General features: G+C 44.3%; 1 long non-coding RNA gene across 3 annotated transcripts; it reads left to right on the forward strand.

Moving 5' to 3' along the window:
* The first annotated feature begins 8,378 nt into the window (after positions 1-8,378).
* LOC106146543 lies at positions 8,379-20,797 on the forward strand. 3 transcript variants are annotated; one of them, XR_001231030.1, is made up of 6 exons: positions 8,379-8,467; positions 8,587-8,715; positions 8,850-8,982; positions 13,115-13,206; positions 20,308-20,378; positions 20,719-20,755. It is a non-coding gene; the product is annotated as an uncharacterized LOC106146543 (long non-coding RNA). The 3 variants fall into 3 exon arrangements; XR_001231029.1 differs by lacking the exon at positions 20,719-20,755 and adding an exon at positions 20,765-20,797 and having other exon boundaries at positions 8,379-8,715; XR_001231028.1 differs by having other exon boundaries at positions 8,379-8,715.
* Positions 20,798-21,065: the final 268 nt, after the last annotated feature.

Below are 21,065 nucleotides of genomic sequence, written 5' to 3' on the forward strand. Positions count from 1 at the left end.
GAGAGCCTTAAAGCTCAGTTCCTAGACTTCTTTTCTTTTGTCCAATGTCATGGCTTTAACTACATTTAACTCCTTCAAACACAAATCTGGACCTAAACCATTTTCTTAAAATCTCAATGTGTGTGTCCCACCTCTTAGGTGCTTAAAGAGTCCATTAATCTTTCTGGGTGAAAACGGAGCTTCTGGTCTCTCCTCCTTTAAGCCTATTTGTCATTTCAGCCAGGATTTTCAGTCCTTCCAGGGCCGGGGCCAGAATCTCAGAATCACGCACAACTCCTCTCTTCTCACATGGCCCATCCGACCGACCAGAAAATCCTCCAGGCTTCACTCCAAAATTCACTCGGCGTTCAGCCTCTCACCACTTCCACGCCGCCTCTTATCCAAATCACCACCGCCTCTCCCGGGGACATGTGCAACCACTTCCCAATGGTCTCCCTGCTTCTGTCCTTTTCCTCTTTGCTTTGGTCTCCACCCCCCTGCCGCAGTCACCCTACTGCACGGTTAATTACATCAGGTCACCCTGCAACGGCACCCCTATCTCATTTGGTGTAAACGCGGAGTCCTGGCCTTCAGGAACCCTTGCTGTCTGCACACAGTATCCCTGCTCCCTCTCTGACTGTCCCGTGTGCTCTCCACTCCAGGAGTCCTCCTGGCTTTGCCTTGATAAGTCAGGCATTTATCACTCCCTCTGCCCGACTGCTCTTCTCTCTGATACCGGCAAGCTCATTTCTTCCTTCCTCCATATCAGTCCTCAAGAGCACCTTTCCCATGAGGTCATCCCCAGCCATAAATTCCACTCTCTCTACTTGCACCCCCATCTTCCCTTTTTACTTTATTTCTCTCAATAGCAGTTGCCACCTTTGAACATATATTTCACCATCACAGTAAAAAGCTCTAAGGATACAAGGATTCTTATTTATCCTATTAATTTCTGTGGCTTCAGCACTTAGGTGTCAGCACTTTAGTGTCTAAAAAGCACTAAATCCATACTACTTAAAGACTGAGGAGGGTGTGAATTAACAAAGAGACTTCCTAGGATCATGATAAACTTCTAACACACCCGTATCTTTAACAAAAGGGGTCAAAATACCACCAAAGTTCTTAGATATGGCAGTCATTTTCAAAATCAGCAGATCTGAGGCCATAAAGAAGAAATCAAAGTAAATTTAGCAGAACAAGAGAAACTCATAGCAAATAAGTAAGTAGAAATGGTGCTCAGAATACAGTAGAATCAACTCCTAAACTTATTATCAAGGTCAAAGTTAAATACTCTCTGTTTATTCATAACATCTTTGGCATGTATCGTAGTCATCATTTTTAGGAAGCACAGATGAACATTCACGTTCTCTTCAGATTTAAATTTACGGAAACATTCTAGTAGACTGTATCGATTCTAGTAATTCAAACTGATCACAATCAACAAGCAATTTTAAGAACTCAAAACTATAAACTCTGTTGTCTAAAGTTATTAAGTATATGTGGCTATCAGTTTAAGAAGTAACAGAAAAGTTAATGTATTTATTATTTTAAACTCTGTAATTACAAATTATTGTGTTAGTGGTTGCTTTATTAGTGATGTATATAATCTGCTAACTAAAATATAATGCTTTCAGGGCTGAGGATTTAGCTCAGCAGCACAGCGCCTGCCTGGCAAGCACAAGGTCCTGAGTTCGATACCTGGTACCAGAAAAAAACTGAAAAAAACAAAAAAAACACAAATAAATAAATAAATAAATAAATAAAATATAAAGCTTTCAACAAGTTTTGAACATAACTTTTTAAAAAAGATCTTTCCCTATTTTAATGTTAATGACTCCTACATTTTTCTTTTTTTAATGTCAATTCTCAGCAACTACCTGCTTGTAAATTATAAGAAGAAGCAATGTCTTAATATCCTTCTTAGACCATTTGAAAGGTAGCATGAATAGACTGTCCCTCAAGCTAAATAATCACTCAGAGAAGGCAATGCAGCTTGCTAAATTACAGACCTACAAAATGGAACCCTCAGACTTAGAACTTCATTTCTGGATGGTGTGCTATTCTTCTAAGTGCCGTTTATCTTAACTGAGTTTTTTATTTAAATAAAGACCACTTTGTAAGAATTCAGAACTGAAAAATGTGCTCCAGTTCTTGATTTCCTCATCAAGAAGCAATCACTTTAGATTTTGGCTCATAAAAGCTGATAAACAAAATTATCAAAACTATATTGATGTCTACTCATCATTAATAGCATTGAAAACAGAGATCCCAAATAAACAAATTCTAAAGAGTTGTGATTATTTTGACTTGCACATATTTCCATAAGGAAACCAAAGGGCCACAAATTCTAAAATGAACCATGACCTCCAGCAACAACTTTACACAGAGTAAGACCTAATAAACATTTACTGAAGTAAATGAATCTGCAGTAAATGAGACATAAATCAACTTTTTAGAGAAAGACATATTTAAGTTTGTACAAACTTCTATGCAAAATGACTCTGAATATTTCAGTGAATACTTTTGGTTAATGTAGTTTGAAATCTGTAAGAAGATTTTAAACACCCCTATAATCCCAGCACTAGGGAGGCTGAGACAGGAGGATTGCTGTGAGTTCAAGGCAGCCCTGGGCTACAAAGTGAGTTCAAGGACAGCCTGAACTGCATGATGAAACCTTGTCTCAAAAAAAAGTTTTATGTATTAAAATAGAACTAGCTGGCCATGGTGGCACACTCCTGTAATCCCAGCACTCTGGAGGCTGAGGCAGGAGGATCGTTGCAAGTTCGAGACCAGCCTCGGCTACCAAGTGAGCTCAAGGCCAGCATGAACTGCATAGAGAGACTCTGTCTCAAAAAAGACAAAAATAAAACAAAATAGAACTAATTCATTGAGAAATCTAATAGTATGTTTCATTGTTTTTTTACAGATGCTTAGTGCTTTGTTAAGTTATTTATTACATCTGTTTTTAAAATAACTGTATGGAATGAGTTTTAGGACATCTACTTTACAAATGGCTAACTGAGACCTGTGGAAACCAGTGACCCAGTCAAGGTGTCACAGCTACCAGTGACTGGACTTGGGTTGATTTCATCCCAACATCTGTTTCTAAATACAACACTATGTGGCCATGAAAACAAATTCAAACATATTCACTTCAGACAGTAACAGGTAAGACACTTGTTAGGAGATAATACTGAACTGTCTCCTTCCAAAACTCAAACTTTTAGTGAAAACATTCACAGAAATCTGCTAAAAACTTTTAGTGAAAACATTTAAGGAAATAGTAAATCTCAATGGAGCACTCTTGGCCAAAAATATACTTCATAGAAAATTAAAAGTATACTTCCCAAAGTAATAGTCTCTGGGCTAAGTATTCACACAAAACTAAGCATAATTAATTCTCATTAAGGTTTTTACATCAGTACCTGTATTATTCAACAATCTGAAAATAAACTTCGCACTATAGGCATAATCAACAAATCCCAGAATTTTAAAGCTAAAGAATTTTATAAAGTTTATCTAATTAAATCTTCAATCCATAGATGATAAATGGAAGTCAAAGAATGTCAAGTAACTTGTATAACTTTATAAAAGTAAAAATAAGCAAACCATAATACTTCACTAATATGAGGATAAAATATTTTAAATCCCCAATTAATTTCATGGACTAGCCCATAGAAATAAAACTCTCACTTCTCATGACAAACAATTGCTAAAACAAGGACAGTGAACAGTGTGTCAAAATTAACCTCTTACTAACAACATTTATGTGAACTTTTAACTGCATCCTCTTGATGAACAAAAATGAATTGTAAGACTTAAAGATGGAATATAATACTCTTGCACCACTACAAAAACTTGATGTTTACTACGAAGATCAAACAAATCTCCAGGCTCTGTTGTTATTACATAACCAATTTTTTTTCCTGATAGAACTCGGACATTATATTAACCCTCTCTCATTAGAGATTCATTTCTTTTGGCCACTTTTGGATTCTATGTACCAAAATAAAGTGTTAAAATGAAAAAACTAATGCAAACCATGTAAATTCTGCTAACGTAGAAACATCCACTGTGATATTTAAGAAGAAAATTCACATAAATAGGGTACTTGTCCGATTGACCTATTGAGCCCTAATGGTTATAGAATTTCCTCAGCTAGCATAAATCCACATTCATTATATGTGCAAATGTTGAGAAAGACATTGTAAAATTAACAAAATTCATCAGAAGTACCCAAGTCATCATTCCAAATGCAAAAGGAGTAACAAATACTAGATCCAAACAAAGAATCTGAAGTCATAAATCACTTTGGTCACAGCTCAGAATCAGGAGCTGATTCTTTCCAAGAGTTCGCAGAGTATCTACAAAGAAACGTACCTTCTTTAAAGTGGAGAGTCCCCAGCCATTAAGTTGTAGTAATCCACATAGGGAAAGGCATTATTGAAAATTCCGACAATTTAACTCTGAAGTAATTCCAACTGAGGAAGTTTGGTGGCTTTCCATGCAGGAATGATTGGGTGCTGGCACTTGCATGCTGTTGGCTGGTAGATCCAGAAAGAACGGTACGGAACACAGAAGCTCAGCGGTAGAGGTACTCCGGCCCCTGCACCACGCTCCCAAGATGCTCGCAATAATCACACCTGCAAAATGAAAACTAACGGAGATTAGCTTCCCAACCACCTTATATATTCCCTTTCTATCTAAAAGTAATCATCTTCTCAATGTATTTCACCCAGTCTTTGACTTAAAAATTCAAAACGACGGAGCTCTAGCACCACAGAACACCCTAACTTTCAGAAGTTAAAAGACATGAGGTTCCCTCAAGTTATTAAGCGGGACACTCAGTTTGATGCTTCATTTGTCTTGTCAAGGGTGAACAAGTCCAAGATTGTGAAGAAAGCCACCTGGAAATATAAAGCTGACTGCAAGAGAGAAGAAAGAGGAAAAGGTGATACATTACCTTGGTATTTGGGCCCATCCCACAAAACATAGCTGAAAACAATGACCTAAATTTGAATTGTAGATTCATGACACGTTGGTAATATTTAAAGACATCCTGACAACTACAGCCAACATTTGCCCCCTTTCCACAAATGCCCAACTTCGGTCTCCAAGATGCCTTTTCTACGAACCAAGTGACAGGGCAGGATAAACAACTTCTGGAGCAAAGAGAAAAAAAAACACTGAAAGAAATTTTTATATGAGGTGAAGACATTGCCTAGTGGTCGAGCGCTTCGTCTTCGTGGGCCAGAACCAACCTGGAAAAGTTGGGAAGTTAAGCGGCTGAAGAAACAAAGTTAGGGAGTCTGCTTCTCCGAAGCAGAAGCCCAACAGCCATCCCTCTTTGGGCCGGGCGTGGCCTAGGAACAAAAGGTTAAAACACAAAAGGCGGGGCGGAGGGCTAGGGCTGGGGAGCTCCGGGGCTCTCGGCCCCCTTCCATTGGAGCCCACTCAAGCAGGGTTAGTGTGTAGAGTGAGCGCGGTAGGACAGACCCCAAAGGGAGCACAGGTTATCCCGGGTGGGCGGTGAAACTGAAAGGGGCCGAGAGGATGGCCGACCTAACTAGTGGTCCAGGCCCTACTCCTCCATCCCTGCATCCCTGACAGTCCGGAACCTGTGGCTTCCTCCACCCCACTCCAGCCCCCAAGGAAACTTTTTCCAACTCTTACCTGTTTGCTCTACCCTCCTTGACCACCAACGCTCGAGCCCTATCTCTCACCACCCGGACCTCGGCTGCATGCTATTGTTGCTGGCTACTTCTGTATTGTGCGTTGGGTCTTCGGAGCGCGCTGCGCAGACAGTTAAGTTACAAAGCGGGCGAGGAGACGACCCCCGCCTCCGCATCTCTTCCTTTGGCGTGACCAAAGTCAGGGCTGGGTGGGGATGGGACTGGCCTTGTCCCCATCCATAGCAGCGTATTTTCATCCACCGTGCGCGCGGCGGGGAGAGAGCGAGTCAATGAGCCCCCCATACCCTCCTCCCATCCCCCAAGCTCTTTCTATAAAGAAGCACCGGAGAGTAATGCCTGCTTCCTTTCTGCCTCTTGAAAAAACAAACAAATAAAACAATCTGTGCAAGTTCGTTAAAGAACAAAAGCGAAGGGACGGGGGTGGGAAAAAAGGAGGCAGAATATACCAGCCAAACTTTGCCACTGCGCGATTACGCAGCCCTCCCCGGGGCAGGGAGCAGGGCGAGCCGAGCGAGACAGAGGTAAACAAGACAACAATCTCCACTCACCTTCTTCTCCACTTCCTCGCACTTTTAAGGGGCGTTATTTCCCTCTTTGCAGTCCCCAGAGGCGCTCGGACACTTCTTGGTGGCCTGACAGCGGAGAAAGTCGCGCCGGCAAAGTTGCGAGAGGGAGATACCCGGGCGTCCGAGGAAGAGGGGAGGAAGGAGAGTTCATCAAGTTCCCCCTTTTGTTCCAAGTCCCGGAGCAGACAAAGAGGCGGCGAGCGGCGGCAGGTTTCTCCCTCTCACCCCTTCTTCCTCTCTCCCTCCCCGCCCTCGCCGCCCCTCCCTCCCTCTCCCGCACCTCCCGCCCCGACCCTCTCTTCCCCCCACCTCGCTGCAAACTTCACTCCGGGGACGCCGGGCCGGTCCCCTCCCCACCAACCCTCTCTCCGCCACCCCTTCCCCCTTCCAAGGCGCGCGAGTCGACGTGGGAGCGAAATCCCCAAAATCATTGTTTCCGGGAGATGCCCCTCTTTTGTTGGCACTTTCTCTGCCAGCCAGGGGGAACAATCCACTTTGGCATCGAGTTTCCGCCAGTTTTTCATCATCCCCACAGACGAAAGGCTGCAAAGGGTCAATCCCAGAAGATAAAGGCGCTTACACAATCGGAGGTGGGGCGCGCGCCAGCCTCTCCATCCTCGGTCCTCAAACTCGGATTCACCCTTCTCCACCCAACGCACCAAAACAAGTCACAGGGACTCCAGTGATAGGAGCCCCGGCCCCACGCAGCGGTTCCTTTGGAGAGCCTTCGAGGGCGCAGGACAAAGGCCAGCTTGGGTCCCACCCACCTTTCGGGGATACCTGTTGCCGCAGGCTCTGCGCAACTAGGTCCGGGGGGCTCCGAGGGCGCATCCACGCCTCAGCATCGCGCCCACCTTCTAGACCCCCTGCTCCTCTCATCTCAGACTGCGCTGGCTGGACTCCCGGGATGCCCGCGCTCCTCTGACCCTACAACAGCCTAGCGCTCCTCACGCCCTCCCTTCCCTACGCCACTACCCGGTCCTCGCTCCGCAGACCCAACTCGGGGTCCCCTGCTGCTCCCCAGGCCCTACCCACTGAGGCTTGCAAGTTCCAGCCCCGCATCCTCTGGACCCACCCCTTCCCCCACCGCCTTGTCTGGAGCCATCCAGGTGTCTCAGACCTGGAACAGCTCCCGACCCTTCCGAGGTCCTGAGCCTCGTCGTCCGTGAACTCTGGAACTGGGGACCCCCATCCTCACCACCTCCCACCCCTGAGCCCTCATCCCAATTGTGGGCCACAGCACTGGCGCCCTGGAAGATTCCAAGCAGCTCTACTTTGCCTTCTAGATCCCTCTTAAAATTGAGGAAGAAAAGAGGTAGGAGGGAGAGAACTGGGGACCCCCACGGAGAGGCAGTTTCTAGGGCAAAGGGGGAGAAACATTCCAAGACCAACAACCCCCCTCCCGCCGGTATCCGACCCTTCTCGTCTCCACCCTCTTTCCCCAGCCCCAGGCTCGGGAGCTTTGCGGGCTGGTGAAGTTTTGGGGTAGAGATGGGGTGTCGAGACTTGGGAGCTGCGTTCCGGCTAGCGCTGGAGGTGGGGTAGCAGCCCCTGCTGGGTCTGGAATGTGGCGGGTGCTGGTCCCCGTACTCGCCCCGGGCTCCGTGCCCGGTGTCTGCCCCGCAGCAGAACAAAGACACCGCGAGGAGCGTCCTGTCGTCGCCTCCGCGTCCACGCCCGCCCTGGGCTCCCCGAGCCCCAGCCCACGCGCTGCTTGAAACTTTGGAACCAACTTGCTTGCAGTTCGAGCGCGCGGCACAGAGAAGGGCGGACCGGCGGGTCCAGGTCCCTTCTGCGCCCCTCGCGCCTCGGCGGGTCCCGGACCGCGTGTGGGGTGACCCGCTCCCTTGGAAGGAGGGGTTCGTTTCCAAAGGACGCGCGCAAGCAGGGCTAGGCAGATTGATCTCAGATACAAGGTGGCCAAGAGATAAAGAAGATAAAGAAGCAGCCGCCGGGAAGGCGAGGGTGGTGGCTCCGGCGGCTGCGGGAGGCCGAGGGCGCAGGAGCAGCGAGTCCCGCCGCGCCCGTCGTCGGGCCGGGTCACTGCACGCCCGCAGCCCCGGGAGCCGCCCCAGGCCGCAGAGTCAGGACGGGCGACCCGCCCGAGAGGGCCAGCCGACGAGAGCGCCTCCTCACCTGCGGGGACGGGACACCTGCGCGGCCACCTCGCCGAGCCTTGCGCCTTGGGGGCAGCCGCTCGCCTCCTGGACGCTCTGAGCCTCATCTTAGGTTGGGAATCTTGAACGCACCCCAACCGACCACAAAGAGAAAACAGCCCCCACCCACTCCTGTCTGGCACTTTTTCCTCTTTGTCTAATTATGATGACTTCCAGAATTCTCTTTTTTAGGAAAAGTCTACCCTCTCCCAGACAAACCCTTCCCTTCGCCTATCCTCAGGGATCTGCCTGGAAAATAATGAGAAGTCAGTACTCAGACAATTCCGTTTGCCGCCTCTCGAAAATATTCCAGTTTAGAGGGTAAATCAACCAAGAGAGACTGAACTTCTAACTGATGTCTAGCACCCTGCTTGCTGTTATGGTGTACCAGCTGAATGTGTTAAAGCATTAGTAGTTCTTCGATAATAATCACTGCAAGTTTCTCTTTTTTCAAGGAATAAAGAATAAAAGTCCTGTGCTAGGTGATAAAGTCAGTATGGCTTGAAGGATTCTGCCCACTGCCTGTCTACACAACACTCCTGTCCCAGCTGTCTGAAGTATCTCTTTTCCAATCTGCTCCTGAACAAAGTAAGTTCTTCCCAACACTCTTAGCCTTTAATGGGTCAATGCATCCCCACCCTGTAACAGAGCCCACGCCCAGGCTGAGCTGAATATGACTTATTTGCTGCCACATTTGAAAAAGATGCCGTCTTTTTTCAGATGTCATATTTTCAACACATTTTTCAAAAGCTGACTGATGTAGGCTGAGAGCTGGATATATCAGACACTCTCAGCAGCCCAGGACTTCCCTCTGTACTGAGAGTGCTGGCACGCTAGGCCCTGGCTTCCTGCTGGAAGAGGATGCATGTCCCTCCTCTTCTGGGTCTCTGTTCAAGGGCTTCCTCTGACTCTAGACCCCAGCTGGCTGGTGCCAGATAGGCATGCAGTGAATGTTCTCATAGTCAACCAGTCAAAGACAGATGGTGTAAAAATACTCCCGTCTTCCCCACTGGGAGGCAAGGCTATAGGAAAACTCTATCCCACAGGATCCCTGAGGTCCCCAACTTTGAGTCTTAGTTCTGCAGAGCAGTAACTCTTCTCTAAGGAATGGTATACTGTTTTATTTCCTCCCTCCCTCTTTCCTTCCTATCCTTCTCCTTTCTTTCTTCCTTTCCTTCCGTCCTCCTTTCCTTCCTCTATTCTCAACTACTTCCTTACTCTTTCTTGCTGGTGTTTGTAGAATCACACCCAGATAGATAAGATTTACCCTCTACTTCTACTCTGAGGATTAGTTTCGGGGAGAACTCAACCTGAGAAATGTCTCATGTATGTTCTTTCTACAGAGGGAGACATTCTCTTTGGAGAATGAAGAGGCAAGATTAGATCTTCCTTAGGAGTTATTTCAGTAATAACAAGTGTTTTGAGTTATCATGTTCATTCTGTATGCAGTACTTTAAGATCAGATGTCTTCATGAAACAGAAGTAGTGATAAGTAGAATCCTATTTCCTTCATGTGAAATTTTATTCATGGGTTCAAAACCAAGAAATTCCTTCAGTCTAATGCTGGCAGCTAGCAATGCAACATGAAGTACTATTAGATTTGTCATATTGAAAAAAGAGTTAGAAGTCACTTAAAAGAGGCTTGGGGTGCAGTTCAGTGGCCGAGCACATATTTACCATACATAAGGCCCAGGGTTCAATCTCCAGCATCACATGATAAAGTAGTAACACAAAAGGCTTTGTACTGAACTTCAATGAAAGTAGAGAAGGATGATAAACATATTTTATTCTACATGACCGCAGGAGATCTACAATGTCTTTTAGCAAACTTATTGTAGCATAAATTGGCCAACTATCGCAACATTTTTTTGTGAAATAATATATTAAATCTCAGCCGGGCGTGGTGGCACATGCCTGTAACCCCAGCACTCGGGAGGCTGAGGCAAGAGGATCATTGCGAGTTCGAGACCAGCCTGGGCTACAAAGTGGCTGGGCTACAAAGTGAGCTCAAGTCCAGCCTGAACTGCATAAGGAGACCCTGTCTCAAAAAGACAAAAAAATTTAAAAATAAAAAATAAAATAAATCTCACCTTCCTCTTAGCCACCATAATGAACAAGTCATCAAACCTCCACATAATTATAGGCCTTTAATGCCATCCTTAGCCCCAGAATGTTTGTAGCCCAAGCTGGTTGCTTTCACCTCTGCTTTTTGGAAGTTCCCACTTTGGTTGTCATTAGTGCTACTCAGCTGTCTCTTCTTCTCCTGCTGGCCTGGGGATAGGAAGGCAAGTCCCCAGCCCCCCACATTCAGATGTGGTCTTGGGATTCGTTCCAGCCAGTGAGGTGTGTGTGTCTTTTCCAGGGGGAGGCTCTTATGAGCAGTGTGTGGATTTTACACACTTCCTTCCCATCTGTTATAGTGCTGGCTAAGGATGCTGACTTGGCTTGCATACCTTGGGAACCCCCCAGCCAAACCAGTATGGTCATTTAAGGCATGGAAAATAACCTTTCTTGTCATAAACCATTGAGATTATTTAGGGTTATTGGTAATCACAAACCTGGGTAATCCTTACCTGTTCAGATACTCTCAGTCATTTACCTCCAGCCTCCTTAAGAGTTTAGATCTTCAAATGTTTATACAGAAAGGCTGGAGACCTAATTCAGTGGTACAATGCTCACCTAGCATGCACAAGACCCTGGGTTTCATCCTCACCACTGGGAAAGAGGATGGGAGGAAAGTCAGAAGGGAAAGGGAAGAGGAGAAAGGGGAGAAGAAAGAGAAAGAGAGAAAGAGAGGGAGGAAGGGAAGAAGGAGAAAGAAAAACAAAGAAAGAAGGGAGGAAAAGGAGAGAAAAAAGGAAAAGATAGTTTATACGGAAGCTCATAATGCCCTATGGTACTTTCTAGCTGGGCTTCAAGTTCTTCAATACATACTGTGCTTTGTAAATTGCTTTCTTTATGAAATATTAGTTTATCTTGTTTAAAAAGAGCCATCCAGTTTAGAAAGCAGGAGGGTTTTGCGGATTTCCCCCCCCAGGCTGTCTCGGTGTCAGAGGAACTATGACCCCTCCCCCGCTACAGTTGTCCCTTTGAATCAATATTCTCCATTTTTTCATCTGCCCTCAGGAAGAGGCAACTCCCCTCCACTTCGATTGTTGGTTTAACAAATTAGGGACCCTTTTTGACCAATGACATGAGCTCAGTGAATTTTTATCTTACTATGTTTTAAACTAGATTTCTGTAGAAAACTCACTGGTTTTATTTACCTAATAAAACTGAGAAGTCATTACCTACTTCATGGGGTTATTATGGGGATTAAATGAGATACTAAATTAAAGTGCTTAATCTAGGGGGCTACACGGGATAATACCTATCATTCAATTTCAAGCACTCTAGGACTTGCCTAACAAGTTCCCTGTGGTTGAAAACATTGCTGAGAAGGGCTGCCTATTCTGAAATGTTTTTCATTTTCTTAATTCCCAGCAATGGTCCCGTTATTGCAAAGATATTTTTAATAATAATGAACACCCTGGCTTTTTCCTTTCCAAGAAGATATTTGGAAAATTGAAATCCTGCTCAACTACCACCTCCTGTAGGAACTCTTTCTAGAACCTCCAGGTTGGACTCAGTGTACCTCCTCCATGGTCCCATTGTGTATCTCTAACCCTCCAGAAGTAGAATTTTTATTAAGAATGAATTTCTACTGGTGCATGCCTATAATCCCAGTTACTCAGGAGGCTGAGGCAGGAGGATTGCAAGTTTGAGCCGAGAGTGGGCAACTTAGAGAGATCTTGTTTCAAAATAATTTTAAAAGGACTGGTAGTAGAGTGCCCCTAGGTTCAGTTCCCAGTGCCTTGAAAAGATAAAATAATTTTCGTAAGATGAAATCTGCCTGAGTGATTATGCCCCTCACTAGCTGTGTGCCTGTAATCAAGTTACTTCAACTTTGTGAACCTTCCTCGCCATATGTAAAATGACATAACAGCACTTGCATCATAGGATTATAAGGATAAAATGTCATCAGAAATGAGAAGTGCTTAGCATATAAACCTGACAGGTAATAAAAATAGCTGTCATTCACTGAGTGTGTCTTATTTCTAGTAGATGTAAAGTTAGAGTAATAAAATAGTAGACAGTAAATTTTATTTTGGCTCTCAGCTATAAAGGTCTGCAGTTGCAGCCAATGATCTTCCTGAAGAGTGATGAGCATTGGAAACAACAGCTACCAAACCCCTCAGGAGACTGTTGTTCTGCAGAAGTTATTTCAGAAACTAGGTTACCTGATCAGTAGCACCACATTCTTTATATCAAAATACACAGGCAAATGTGGGCCAGCAGAAGGTTCACAGAGAAAAAGGAATCATATGAGCTCAGTCCAACATTACGGGCTGGATAAGATTTCACCCAGTTTGCAAGGGAGTTGGAGGAACTCACTGTTACCTCCGTACCGTTGTCCCCCGAGAGTCCAAGGGGGACCATATCCCGCAGGCACCAAAACCAGCAGATGCTCTGATTTCTCCTCTGAAATGATGTACCATTTGCATATAACTGACACACATCCTCTTGTATACTTTATGCCATCACTGTATTGCTTAGAATCCTAACACAATGCAATGCTATGACATATTCTTATTGTATTGTTGAAGGAATAATTGCTGGGAAAAAAGTTTATACGTCTTAAGTACAGATTCCATTTTTTAAAAATACTTTCTTTCTGCAGTTGGTTAAACCCATGAGTGCAGAGCCCCAGATGCGAAAGGCCACCTGTACTGCATGTGACTGAATAACAGAAGACAATTCTCCAGTTTTCCAGTAAGAAGTTTCTTTTTATTTTATTTTATTGATTTTTTTTTCCAGTACCGGGAATTGAATTCACGACCTTGTGCTTACCAGGCTGGCGCTGTGCCACTAAGCTAAATCCCCAGCCCCAGAAGTTTCTTTTTAAAAAATTTCTTTTTGGCCAACTTGAGTACATACATTTTTAGATCATATGTATGTTTATTCACTGTGGTTACATAATTTAATTACATGAATAAATATGGAAATAATAATTTCTGGCTGTACACACAGTTTATTGTACAACCAAAATCAATCTCTCTCTCTCTCTCTTTTTTTCTTTCTCTCCAGTACTGGGAATCAAACTCAAGGTGCCCTACCACTGTTCTATGTCCCCTGCTCTTTTTATTTATTTTTTTAAATTTTAAAACAGCGTCTTTCTGAGTTGTCTGGGCTAACCTGGAACTTAAAATCCTCCTGCCTCAGCCTCTTGGGTAGCTGGGCTTACAGACTTGCAGCACCGCATGTGGCTGTTTTCTCCTGTATTTGTCATCCCTGTAGTCACTGTGATTCCTTTACCTGCTTCCTTCAGAGGTCATCATCTTTATTCTCATTTAGATCACGTAAAACACACGTACTATTGTGCTCGTGACACCAACATCAGAAATTTTATCCCAAATACTATTGACAAAACGTGGCACCATTATCCATTCTTTTCACAGTTGTGTAGTTGAGAAAATCGTCACACAGCAGAGCTTGCTTTACTTTAAAAGACAGGTTTAGCAGGGTGTGATTTCACATACCTGTGATCCCAGCACTCTGGAAGGATGAGGCAAGAGGATCAAAGTTCCCCTGGGCAATTTAGATCCTGCTGCAAAAAAAAAAAAAAAAAAAAAGGTTGAGGACAGACGTAGCTCAATGCAAAGGCCCTGGGTTCAATTTCCAGTACTAAAAAAAAAACAGAGAGAGAGTGTGATTTATAATGACAGCAAAATGATGCTTATGAAATCCTTTTCTTAGGGACAAATTATTTTTTAACTCTATGTAAAATATTCTAGCCTGCTTTATTTCTAATTCAGTTAGGTGACTAAACAGTTAGGTGACTCAATAAGCATCCAAAAGCAGCTTGAAACACAAAGATTGAATGTTCTATGACTTTCCAAAAATAATTTATTGCTTAAAATAAATTTTAAGATTATATAATAAGGTCTTTTGTATAAGGCGAGCTCCTTTTCCAAAAGATCATCTGGGGCAGACAAATCTCACCTTATACATTTAAGGATATACTGGTACAACTGTTTTGTCATCAAATTCTCTCAAGGGTCTCAGTAGTATTTTTCCAAATTAGCAAAAGACAGCAGCCCCTGACAAATTCTACCTTCTTCTGCTGCTGGACTATCAACTCCTGGCTGTCTCTTTCATCTGAAGAATCATTTCTGTGTCATTCTCCCAGAATACCGCCAAATAGCAGAATGGCTTTTAAATACAGATTTCAGTTATTTCTCCGTGTGGAGGACTATTTCCTTTTCTCCCAGCACCTTTACACATCCCAGTTTTGCTCTCCCAGTTCCTACCTTCTCATTCCCTCCATTGGTGCCCTTGTGACACACGCCTCCTGCAGAACTACATCTCCGTCTCTGCCATCCACGTTAGGGGGTGGGACCTCTCTTAGGGAAATGAACGTCACAACTGGAGATTACAATTCACGGTCTGGGATGATTACCCTGGGTATAGAAAGCAGTCCTTCGGCTTGCCTAATTACACAGCAGCTGTATCTTTAACTTCCTGGGAGAGGAAAAAGCCCTGATTCTGTTCTCTTACATGCCATAATTGTGGGGTTTAATTCCTGGTTTTCTGTTTCAAAATATCCACCCCTCAAATCTAACAGATAAGATCTTTCACCCAAAGGCACTGTAATTCAGTGGAAATGATCTTACCTGTTTTCTTTCCATTTTGCAATATTTGTGTGCTGTAGAATTCAGGCAATTTCCTCATGGCTTTTTCACTTCCTGTGGAAATACTTATTGGAGATGATAATAATTGTCAGCTAGAATAGAACTGATGAGTATTTTGTTTCATGAAGAAAGGTTCCCTCTCCCAAGCTTACAACACACACATGTGTGCACACAGGAAAAAAAAAAAATAGCCTCAAGGTCATCCTAGCCATAGTGAAGTTTCTCAGACAAGCATCTTGTTAGAGCTCTGACCCTTTCCAAAAAGCCTCTCATCAACAGAGGCAATGAAGCATAAGAAATAAACAAGGTGGCTTTTATCCCCAGTCACTTGCTTCTTCAGCTTTCTGAGGTGGCTTGGGGAGGTGTTCTCACCTTGTTGTCCAGCCCTGGCCTTATTCGATCCTCTTGCCTCAGCCTCCAGGGTAGCTGGGACTGCAAGCATGTGCGCATGCCTGGCCCCAGCCACACTCATTCTTTGCTTTCTGTTGCCTGGCCAGGTGTAGGGATAGAAATGCTGATTGCACTTTTCCCCCTGGTTGTGGCATAGGAAATGCCTAAGGAAGAGTTACCACCTCTCTGTGGCAATAAGCCCCTACACCCAGTTTCAGTCTTCGCTCTGTTAGTCACATCCGAGATGTCTTCAGCTTGGCAATGTTCTCTTCTCATCAGAACTTATTTAGTGTGCTTTTTATCTGATGGCAGGCTTAGCCCTCATAAAAAGAGCTAGAAGCAGAGCTGAAAGCAGAACCCCTAATCCACAGCAGGCGGACTGTGATACAGAGTCCCAGCCAGGGTCAAGGGTGGTCCCCAAAACAGCAGCTGGCCTAGACCCAGGGCAGACCCTCCTCTGTAGGGCTCTCTACCCTGGCCACCACCCTACTGAAGCTCAGGCACAGAGGCAACCATCTGTCTTCTCCTTCTGAGCCAGCATTTTTCCCCTGTAATGAATGACTCCATTCTGCAGCTGGAGCTCCAGAGGTTAAATTTACAGCTCAGTATAATCCTTTCCCTGTGATCGCGCCTTCCAGAGGAGCCGCTCATCTATTAGCGAAAATACCACTCTGAGCCAGCAATAAAATTGAGGATGTGCTCAGACAAAGCGATTAAGAATGAGGGTGAAAGCCTGACATGGAAAAATGTAAATGATTAAGCCAAAAGTATTTCTAGATTTTTTTTCCCTCCGAGGTTCAGAGTGAAGCAATAAGATGGAAGGGGTTACTGATGCCTCCAGGCCTGGTGTGTCCCCAGGACTTGTCCTGTTCTCTCCATGGGACACCTGCCTGTCCAAGCTGAGTGGCTCCTGTGGACACTGGAGCTGGGGCATCCGTTCCTGACCTGCAGCCCACTTCTCCTTCCCCAAACCAAACGCTGACAAATCTCCCGCCACTCACTGGACGGGTCCCTGACGTGCCCATACATTCCTCACCTGTAACACATCGTCGACTGATTTTCTTGGCTTTTTCTCAGAATCAGGAAATCCCTGTCTTGGTTACCTTTCTTTCATTGCTGAGACAAAATACCTGACACCCAGAATTAAGGAAGGAAAGATTTATTTAGCTCACTGTTTGTGGAGGTTTCAGTCTGTACTCGGCTGGCTCCAAGGCAGAGTGGCACATGGCACAGGGCAACAGTTCATGGCGGAAAACAGCAAGAGCAACAAGAGCAAACAGGGGGAAATGTCAGCTCTCCCTTACATATGCAAACTATCTGCCCCAGGGGCAGGTGTAGCACTCACACCCATAATCCCAGCATTGGACAACAGATCAGTCATAAATCTACAAGCCTGTCCCATGACTGCACGAGGATTTGGGGGGACATCCAGACACAAACCATAGCATCCCCACAATCCTCATTCTTGTGAGCAGTATTCCTGTCTGATCCATAAAGCAACACCAAAACTCATGGGACTCAGCTCCAACTTTTCCCCTTTCATTTTATGTTGTCAGTGGCTCTGACATCCTTCTCCTTTTACTCCATGACTACTATTCAGTTCACACCCTTTTCATCTTTTGTGTGTGTGTGGTACTGTGGATCGAACCCAGGGCCTTCCCACTAAGCTACATCCCTAGCCCTTTTATTTTTTTTAATTTTGAGACAGGGTCTTTCTAAGTCACTAAATTGTGCAGGCCAAGTGCAAACTGAAAACTCCTCCTGTCTCAGCCTCCCAGAGTGTTGGGATTACAGGCACACACCACCACACTGGCCCTCCTTATCTTTTACTTGAACAACTGTAATAACCTGTCATGAATTAAATGTGTCCCCAGTCCTCCCTCTGTCATTTTAATTGTTTTTTTTTTTTAAAGAAAGAAACAATTCATTAAAGCAGAACAGGAAAGTGAAAGTCCTTGTTTTCCTTAAATGGGTAGTTGACTCGTCATTTTAAAAAAATTTATGTTTTATTTTGTGTTGCTAAAGGTCCAGCTCTTGTATGCTCTACCAGTGAGTTATACCCCAGTCCAACTTCTAACCTTGTTCTTTCTTTCTTTCTTTCTCATTAGTACATGTCTGCACTACACAATGATCACCTTGATCATGGATGAGGTGCAACCTCTCTGTAATACATCTTAATTCTTTTTATTTCTTCTTGTCCCTCAAATCCTGAAGTTGAGGCCCTGACCCCTAGTGTAGCTGCTTTTGGCGATAGTGCCTCTAAGGAAGTAATTAAGGTTGAAGAAATTTTAAGAGCAGGGTCCTTAGGATTAGTATTCTTAATTAAAAGATACACTGGAGAGCCCTCTACCTCTCCCTCTCCCTCCCACTCCCCCTCCTTCCCCTCGCCCTCCTCCTGCCCCTCCTCCCCTTCCCTCTCCCCCCAGGAGCACAGGGAGACACAATAAGAAGGTGGTTGCCTGCAAGCCACAAAAAGAGCCCTCACCAAAAATTAACTCCTCTAGATTTGAGCTGGGTCTCCTTGAGCCTGTGATATTGCATTATGGTAGCCTGAGCTGACTATCTGATAGAGTTTCCAAATCAGCCTCCTCCTCCATGATTACCATAATATCATGTCTAAACATATGAAGCAGTGCCTTAGCATGGCTTTTATAAATTGGCCTGTTATCAGGCTTGGTGCTGCATACTTGTAATCCCAGCTACATTCAATAGGATCAAAATTTCAAGGCCATTCTGGGCAACAGAGTAAGACCCTATCTTAAAAAACAAAGTGAGCTGGGAATGCAGCTCAGTGCTAGAGCACTTGCGTAGCATGCAGTAGGCTCTGGGCTCAATCCCCAGTACAGTAAGGCCCCAACTTACAAACAAGTTCTACTCTGCCTTCCTGGTAGGACATTCGTAAGTTGGATTCATTCATAAATCTGACAAAGTGAGTCTTATATACCTTTGATACAGATATACCATTTAAAGCATAAAAAACCAAACACACATACACAAATACTGTACACACACAAACACATCACACTGTACAGTAAGCACACAGCAGCACAACTGTCACAATGATCGGCAGACACATAAGCTGCTTCCACAATGTGTTCACATCTACAAACGCTCCTAAAGAAAATGTGAGGTCTGTTCCCATCTGTGAAAGTTCACAACTTGAATGTTTCTAAATTGGGGGCTTTCTGTACCACCAAGGAATAAACAAGGATAAAGCCATGTTGGTCACATTATGCAGGCCCTTAATAGGGGACATAAAAATCCAGCCATGGCCCCATCCACTGCAAACTCAGTTTCCTTCAAGGGCTTGCTTCCTGTGTCTCCCTCATTTCTACCATCTCCTCTCGCACACATAGCATCCCCATCCTGACTAAATCACATACGCCCTCCCTGCACACCTCACCTTTGTTCTCTCTGTTTCCCTGCCTGGGCCCCTCCCATATAGCAGTGCTAGGAAAGCTCATCCTTTAACTTCAGTGTCCCCTCTGTGGCCTTCCCTCATCCCCCACCTGCAGGGAGCTGAGCGACCCCAGACATCATGCCACCCCGGACCTACTCCCTGACTTTGTCATAGCTGCAGAGTCTGGCATGCCTTCTTCATGTCTCCTCTACTAGGCAGCGTGCTTTATTGATCCATGAGTTTCTGGTACCTTGCTCAGTGCCTGGCATACACGAGACACTGTTTGTGTAATGTTTGTATAATTGGGAAAATGGGGATGTAGCTCAGCGGTAGAGTGCTTGCCTAGCATGCACAAGGTCTTGAGCTCAATCCCCAGTACCACAAAAAAGAAAAAAGAAAAAAAAAAACCTGGAAAATGGCATGGAAAAGCTGGGGGAAAAAAAAGAAAAAAAAAACAAACCGGGAAAATGGCATGGAAAAGCTGGGGGAAATACGGAGATAGCATTTCCCCTGCTACTGGTGCTTTCATCGCTTGATCTTTAGCACACTAGAACTGTCTCCTCACTTGATTCATTTTTTCCTTTAAATTCACTTCCATCCAATACGATAATGGATGTGCCAACCGCAGATTCTCTACCTTCAAGCAAGTTATTGATTTCATTAATAATCCAAGTCAGAGCCCTGAAAAAGGACATCAAAAATCTCCCTGTTCTTTGCTAACAATTCATTATTTAATTACCTTCTCATCTCACCTGTTTGCTTACCCACAGAATTCTCCTGCCACTCAACCCTCCATAACCTTCTCCCCTACACTATACTGACCAAGGGTCCACCTGGTCACAAGACCATCCCACTTATTAAGTTACAGTCTTGTGATAATTGTTCTCTCCCTGTCCCCTGCTGTTTCTCCCCTGTGCTAGTACTTTAGTTTTCTATAAAAGTTTTAAGTATCTTAGATATTGTCCTTTTTTGGAGGGAGGGGACGGGGAATCAAACTCAGGACCTCAAGCTTGCCAGGCAGGCTCTGTGCCACTGAGCTATATCTCGGTCCTCTTAGATATATTCTAGAATTGAGTTTAAGCTCAGGTTGTACCATGTTTCCATTATTGTTGGTGCACACAAAATGAGATCTTGAGAACAGATTCCCAGCAACCCTTTGCACAAGGGGTCTTCATGCTACCCCCTTGACCTTTACCAATGATATCAAAGGACCAGACATATGAAAGCTATTTTTGTGTCTATTGTAAGTGATATTGCCAAGGACATCAGTATAGCAAACCATGTTCTCCTTATGGGTATCTACAGGAGAATTATTTCACAGGCTTTCAGATCAAAATGTGTTTTGTTTACAGTTTGGCTTTAATCTTATAGATAAATTTTGTAATTGAACAGGTTCTCCCTTTGCTTCATTGCTCAGAAACATGAAAGCCAAATTTGCTGCTCTTCCCTGGAACCTATGCAAGGTGAGAAGGTGGATATTTTGCGTGTGCTAATCTTATCCTTTGCTCCAGTTTTCCTATCTTTATTTCCTGCCCAACAAAGTTATCTCAAAAAGTGAGTTTTATCTTTTGCATTTATGTAAAATGTAGCACAGGAAGCAGGGCATAAATAATTTTCATTGTCTGTTTACAAATGGGGAAATGGATACTGCGATAAACTGATAGACTTAGGCAAAGGAGAATCATGGCTGGTTAACCCCGTGATGTGTGCCTTTGCCTTCTATCCTCTTACATTTGTTAGCTATAACGATAAGAATGGTAAGTTTTATTTATTTATTTATTTATTTTTGTCTTTTTGAGACAGGGGCTCACTATGTATAGCCCAGGCTGACCTTGAATTCACTTTGTAGCCCAGGCTGGCCTTGAACTCACAATGATCCTCCTGCCTCAGCCTCCCAAGTGCCAAGAATGGTATGTTTTAGAATCTTCTTTTCCTTTGGTGCTAAGAATTGAACCAGGACCTCATGCATACTAAGCATGTGTTCTGCCAGCCAGCTATACCCCTCCCAATCCTAGAATTATTTAACAATAACATTTGTATTTGATATGAAAAAAAGTTCATCACTGGTCATTTGGGAAGTGCAAATTAAAACAACATTAAGATTCCATCTCACCCTAGAAAGAATGGCTATCATCAAGAAATCAACCAAT

Source organism: Chinchilla lanigera, unplaced genomic scaffold (genome assembly GCF_000276665.1).
Source record: "Chinchilla lanigera isolate Chin_1 unplaced genomic scaffold, ChiLan1.0 scaffold00082, whole genome shotgun sequence".
Lineage (NCBI taxonomy): Eukaryota > Metazoa > Chordata > Mammalia > Rodentia > Chinchillidae > Chinchilla > Chinchilla lanigera.